General features: G+C 51.4%; 1 long non-coding RNA gene across 1 annotated transcript; it reads left to right on the forward strand.

Moving 5' to 3' along the window:
- Window positions 1-1,454: 1,454 nt before the first annotated feature.
- LOC139262229 (uncharacterized) lies at window positions 1,455-6,456 on the forward strand. The gene is made up of 3 exons (XR_011592924.1): window positions 1,455-1,544; window positions 2,119-2,280; window positions 6,342-6,456. It is a non-coding gene; the product is annotated as an uncharacterized lncRNA (long non-coding RNA).
- The last annotated feature ends 558 nt before the right edge of the window (window positions 6,457-7,014 follow it).

The raw sequence follows: 7,014 nt of genomic DNA on the forward strand, positions 1-7,014 counted from the left end.
AAAAACTTTAAAAAAAAAACAAAAACACAAAAACAAAACACAAAAAAAAGGGCCTTGGAAATGTTTGGTGTGCCCCCCAGATCGGAGGGACACAATTTAATGATTTAATGTTTTAGTTTCCTCCCAAAAGATTTCTGTGGACAAGCACTCCTTGTTCCCTTTGTTCATTTCCACTATTAAGTGGCCTACGGCTTAATGTATACACCCTTTCCTTATCAGCCCTCCCAAAATGCATCACCTCACACTTATCTGAATTAAATTCTATTTGCCATTGCTCTGCCCACCTGACCAGGAGATTGATATCCTCCTGCAGTCCATGACTTTCCTCTTCATTATCAACCACACAGCCAATTTTAGTGTTGTCTGCAAACTTCTTAATCATACTCCCTATATTCAAATCTAAAATGTTAATATATACCACAAAAAGCAAGGGACCCAGTACCGAGCCCTGCGGAACCCCACTGGAAACATCCTTCCAGTCACAAAAACATCCATCAATCATTCCCCTTTGCTTCCTACCTCCAAGCCAATTTTGGATCCAACTTGACACATTAACTTTCATAACCCGTCTACCATGTGGGACCTAATCAAAAGCTTTGCTAAAGTCCATATATACTACATCGTACGCACTACCCTCATCGACCTTCTTGGTTACCTCATCAAAAAATTCAACCAGGTTAGTCAGACACGATCTTCCCTTAACAAATCCGTGCTGACTGTCCCTAATTAATCCTTGCCTTTTCAAATGCAGATTTATCCTGTCTTGCAGGAGTTTTTCCAATCATTTTCCCACCATGAGGTTAGGCTGACAGGCCTGTAATTGCTCGACCTATCTCTTTCTCCCTTCTTAAACAAGGGTACTACATTAGCAGTCCTCCACTCCTCCGGCACCATGCCCAGATCCAAAGAGGACTGGAAAATGATGGTCAAGGCCTCTGCTATTTCCTCTTTTACTTTGCTCAATAGCCTGGTATGGATTTCATCTGGGCCTGGGGACTTAGCTACTTTCAAAGCTGCTAAACCTCGTAATGCTTCCTCTCTCACTATATTTATTTCATCCAGAATATCACACTCCTCCTCGATAGCAGTATCTGCATTGCCCCTTTCCTTTGTGAAAACAGATGCAAAGTATTCGTTAAGAACCCTCCCAACATCTTCCGTCTCAACACAAAGATTACCCTCAAGGTTTCTAATAGGCCCGACCCTTTCTTTAGTTACCCTCTTACTCTTAATCTATTTACAGAACATCTTTGCATTTTCCTTAATTTTAAGGATTCCTTCTTTAGTTTACTCACAGCCTGAAGTCATTGTTTGTCTCCTTGAAGACTTTTCCCTGATATTCTGAAGAAGAATTATCTCTTCGGTTATAATTTGATGAAATTTAAGAACTGAATTCTGTGAACAAACCCTTTTTGATCTCCACAGATTCGGATCAATTTACAAACTGAGTTCCGGAAACAAATGGTTCTAAGCTCCACAGATCCTGATGAGATTCAAAACTAAGTTGCATGAACAACTGATCTCCAGAGATTCTCAAGACTTTGGTAAGCTTTAAACCAACCTGCCCCTTACCTGTCGAGAGCTTTTCAGCATCTGCACTTCAGCTGCTGGTGAAACCCACCTCCCTCTGGGTTGCCATGGTTATCACTGTGATGTCATGTGACAAGCTCCTCAGTTATAATGTGGAGTCTGATGCAAGGCCAAGGTTGAGAGCCCATATAAGGACTGCAGGCTGTTTGAGGCTGGCTGGGTTTAAGCACAGACCTGAGATGCATTGTGGGGGGTGGGGGGCAATTCTAATCTAAGCCGCCCGTCGGAAAACTGAGGGGATCTGGTGTCGCGCTGATTTCACACCCCGCCTGATCTCGCTCTCATTGCAGTCACTGTACGGAGCATAAACACCGGCATCTGATGGGCTGAATGGCCCGTTTCTGTGCTGTAAATTCTATGGGGGTAAAATTCGCCTGGTTTGCACCTCCCATTAGCACCTGTGGGGGCGGTAACGGGGCACTAATGGGTTACCGGCCGAGCGAGGCGATTTCACCGAAGCCTGTAAAATTCCCTGGCGGTTTTGCGCTGGCGCTAACACTTAATGCCTCGCCCTCTTGTGCCCAGTAGATTGTGCCGTTATCCGGTGAGCAGCGCCCTGTCAGTGCCCTGGATGTGATACTCGCTCCCGCACCCTGCAACATCACCGGGCCTCAACCACAGCAGCTGCAGGAGGCATTGTCACCTCGGCCGGCCGCTTGGGGAGCGATATTTAAAGGCAGTGGTGGTCAGGTAAGGCAAACTTCATATCTCTCCTCAGACTGGTGCCTCCTGATTTCTTGTGAACCTGCGATTTCTCAGCTCTGCAATCTCTGAGAGTGCTTGAGGCTGCTATGTGCATAGCACAGATCCCGTGTCCCGACAGACACAGCATCAATATTGATGGAACCCATCATTGGCCCGACCCTGTAAGTGAGGGAAGGGGCCTGTAAAGATGGCAGTGCTGCACTGAACATTGCTCAGCACTCGGCCGCTCCCACACCTCTCACACACTTTCGCTCTCGAAGGGAAGAGGTAGCTCTTGTTTTAGTGTTCCACTTCCCTCTTGGAGCACTAAAGCTGAAGGAGCAGCAAATCATTTTCGCCTGGCAATACATTTTTCCTGCTTCAAAAGTTATTGCCCCAAATGCAATCTCCAGCTCTGTGTAAATGTTGATTCATTTCCCCGTATCCTGCACTCTGCAGTCGGCCATTTTGTGACACTGATGAAGTGGGGGAGGGAACGGTGAGCTGTTAGAGCAAAGCTGGTTAAAGGGGCATTGAGCCGATTGTCCACAGTTTGCAGTGACAGCACATTTCAATAATTACCATAAGATCCTGACATCGTTCTGGGGTTGTGACAATAGCTGGTGTAACGTGGAAGGCCAGAAAGTTGTCTGCAGCCCAAATTTAAAGAGATGCACTTCCTTAATGGCAACTCATCTTTTATGGGAAGGGGTTAATTTTAACCTCACCCCACCAGAGGGAAACATATGTGATCAGATTGGCCACCAGAGGTTGTGGTGGTGAGTGAGGGAGGGGTGGTGAGTGGTGGAGGGGCGGTGCGTGTGGGAGGGGTGAGTGGGAGAGGGGTGGTGAGTGAGGGAGGGGTGGTGAATGGGGGAGGGGTGAGTGAGGGATGGGCGGTGCGTGTGGGAGGGGTGAGTGGGGGAGGGGTGGTGAGTGAGGGAGGGGTGGCGAATGGGGGAGGGGTGAGTGAGGGCGGGGCGGTGAGTGAGGGAGGGGCAGTGATTGAGTGAGGGGTCTTGAGTGGGGGAGGGGTGGTGCATGTGGGAGGGGCGGTGAATGGGGGAGGGGTGAGTGGGGGAGGGATGTGTGGGGGAGGGGTGAGTGGGTGAGGGGTGAGTGGGGGAGGTGTGAGTGGGTGAGGGGTGAGTGGGGGATGGGTGAGTGGGGGAGGGGCAGTGAGTTGGGAAGGGGCAGTGAGTGGGGGAGGGGTGGTGCGTGTGGGAAGGGCGGTGAATAGCGGAGGGGTGAGTGGGGGAGGGATGTGTGGGGGAGGGGTGAGTGGGGGAGGGGTGAGTGGGTGAGCGGTGAGTGGGTGAGGGGTGAGTGGGGGAGGGGTGAGTGGGGGAGAGACAGTGTGTGGGGGAGGGGCAGTGAGTGGGGGAGGGGCAGTGAGTGGGTGAGGGGTGAGTGGGTGAGGGGTGAGTGGGTGAGGGATGTGTGGGGGAGGGATGTGTGGGGGAGGGGTGAGTGGGGGAGGGGTGAGTGGGTGAGGGGTGAGTGGGGGAGGGGTGAGTGAGGGAGGGACAGTGCGTGGGGGAGGGGTGAGTGGGGGAGGGGCAGTGCGTGGGGGAGGGGTGAGTGGGGGAGGGGTGAGTGGGTGAGGGGTGAGTGGGGGAGGGGTGAGTGGGGGAGGGACAGTGTGTGGGGGAGGGGTGAGTGTGGGAGGGGCAGTGAGTGGGGGAGGGGCAGTGAGTGGGGAAAGCCACTTTGATTAATCGGAGATACTGTTGCCAATGGACACAGAGGCGTTCTGTGCATGCGCGGCTTCCTGTTCGCAATGTCACTCCGTGCGCCCGGGTGAAAACATTTGCACAAATGTCGGTGCAGTTTGTCAGTGCCGTTTGCACAAGTGTCGGCCGGGTCCCTCCGACGCTGAAACTGCTTTGGATCGAGCCGAGGGCCTGTGCTCAATCAACCCTCGATCTTGGCTACAAAAGGAACTCCCCGAAAGCCTCAATTACCAGCTTCAATCAACCACACACAGTGTCCTCATCACCACACACAGTATCCCCATCACCACACACAGTGTCCCCATCACCACACACAGTGTCCCCATCACCACACACAGTGTCCCCATCACCACACACAGTGTCCCCATCACCACACACAGTGTCCCCATCACCACACACAGTATCCCCATCACCACACACAGTGTCCCCATCACCACATACAGTGTCCCCATCACCACACACAGTGTCCCCATCACCACGCACAGTGTCCCCATCACCACACAGTGTCCCCATCACCACACACAGTGTCCCCATCACCACACACAGTGTCCCCATCACCACACACAGTGCCCCCATCACCACACACAGTGCCCCCACAACCACACACAGTGCCCCCATCACCACACACAGTGTCCCCATCACCACACACAGTGTCCCCATCACCACACACAGTGTCCCCATCACCACACACAGTATCCCCATCACCACACACAGTGTCCCCATCACCACACACAGTATCCCCATCACCACACACAGTGTCCCCATCACCACACACAGTGTCCCCATCACCACACACAGTATCCCCATCACCACACACAGTGTCCCCATCACCACACACAGTGTCCCCATCACCACACACAGTATCCCCATCACCACACACAGTGTCCCCATCACCACACACAGTATCCCCATCACCACACACAGTGTCCCCATCACCACACACAGTGTCCCCATCACCACACACAGTATCCCCATCACCACACACAGTGTCCCCATCACCACACACAGTGTCCCCATCACCACACACAATATCCCCATCACCACACACAGTGTCCCCATCACCACACACAGTATCCCCATCAGCCGTGCAGTGTAGGAGGCTCTATTGCAGGTACAGCTGAGCTGGCAGCATTTCAGATCAATGCCAGCTCTCAGATTTACTCGTCTGCCTTCCTTGAATCCCCATGGCCTCTTAAAGCTCCCAAACATAAGGCAGCAGACCACTGTGCCAACAGAAACACTGGAATGTTGTTCTGGGAACATTCCCGGTGAGCTCCCAGATTTCAGGTTCGGTCAGACCCCACACCCCACCAATGGTCCTGTTAATCTGTGTGGCTGTGCAGCGCTCTGGAGGTCCTGGGCAGGCCCACGTGCTGAAATTTAAAGAAGCAGCGCACCCCCAAAAGTCAGGGGGGACATTTTACACCACACCCCCTCCCCCCGAGGCTCCGCAGCAAGTTGTAAAACCAGCACTGTATGGACAGCACAGTGCTGCACGGGGACAAATAAGGAGCTGACGCTTCCCAGTAGATTGTGTCGGCTTCTACTTGAGCTGGGTCCTGAATGTTTGCTTCATTTAAAGGTTCTGGTATATCGAACAATATCCGGGGGATAAAACCCCTGTAACAGAGTGACTGCTGCCAATGAGCCGGAAGCTGCACAATGCCCACTTCCAGTTCCTTACATCATCACCCGTGCCACATTTGTGAATGCACAAGATTGCCAAAACTTCCACACAGGTGTAAAAATAGGCAAAATGTGATATTTCCAAAAATATTTGCGCGTGTGCAAATTGTAAATTCCCACGAAATGGTCAAAAGGTGTTGCTAACCGCCAGCTCCCCTCCGATTGGCGAGTTTGAAAAACAAACTGTCCGCTCATTGGTTCATTTCCCTGCCCATCATTCTGACCCTGGCATGGACAATAACATCGAGCAAAACGGTAAAAGAATGTTGTGTGGCCTGGGTTTGTGACTGGATGTGTCTGCAGCGATTTTAGAAAAATAGTATACGCAGAAGGAAGGTCATTTCTGTGATGTTGAACTTGAAGCAGGGATGACGTTACCGCCTCCTGTGATTGGCTGCTGGGGTCACATGGGCTGGGTCAGGGGTCCACAAGTTGGTTTGTCACATAGTCCTCGTTTCCCCATTGGTTTTCTGTCAGTAGTCTCCGCCCTGCTCCCCTGTGTGATTGGAATAGTGTCAGATACCCCTTGTGCATGTGCACAGACCTCCATTGCCATGTGGTGGGCGGAGCGATTGAACGTCATGTCCTTACTACTGCAGTGAAATTCATCGGGATTTATCTTGGTGAGTAAAGTGTTTTTGATTTCAGCTTCTACGGATGGACAAGTACCAGCTGCACAACTGCTTTGTTTCATTGGCAGCAGTCGGTTCCAGCGCAGACAACCTCGGGACCGACTACTCAGCCAGTGGCTTTTCCAGGATTTATCTTGGTAAGTAAAGTGTTTTTTGGATTCAGGCTTCTGTGGACGGACGAGAACCAACTGCAACCCCTTTCTCTATATGTATAATCTACATATGTAAAAATATAAAACAACGAAGAAAGGAACTAAAGATCCACATTTGTGCGGCTGGGGTGTAAACGGGTTTCTTAAAAAATAGAAAAATGGAAGAAATGTGAGAGACTTGCCTCAGTAATGGGAATGAACACTGGAGATAAGAGCAAAATACTTCCAGCACAACCCAACTTGCTTGCCTCCAGGGTCCCGGCCCACCTGTCCACGAGAGCGCCCTTTATCTACCTACTGATTGGAGGGCTGGGCGCCAGCTTCCCTCCCATTTGTAGGGGAGGACGAAAACCCCCTCATTTTACCCAGAAGGAAAAGAGCTGTGGGATCTGTCTGTGCCGCAATGTGAATTGAAACCGAGACGGTTTGACCTTGGCAGAGCAGTGATTGGACGGGGGAGGACACTGGAGGGCCAATGGTGGGACAGAATCAGCCCGAAGCATGGGGCTTTCAAGCCAATGGGAGAGCACTTGCTCG

This window comes from Pristiophorus japonicus, chromosome 4 (genome assembly GCF_044704955.1).
Source record: "Pristiophorus japonicus isolate sPriJap1 chromosome 4, sPriJap1.hap1, whole genome shotgun sequence".
In the NCBI taxonomy this organism is placed as follows: domain Eukaryota; kingdom Metazoa; phylum Chordata; class Chondrichthyes; family Pristiophoridae; genus Pristiophorus; species Pristiophorus japonicus.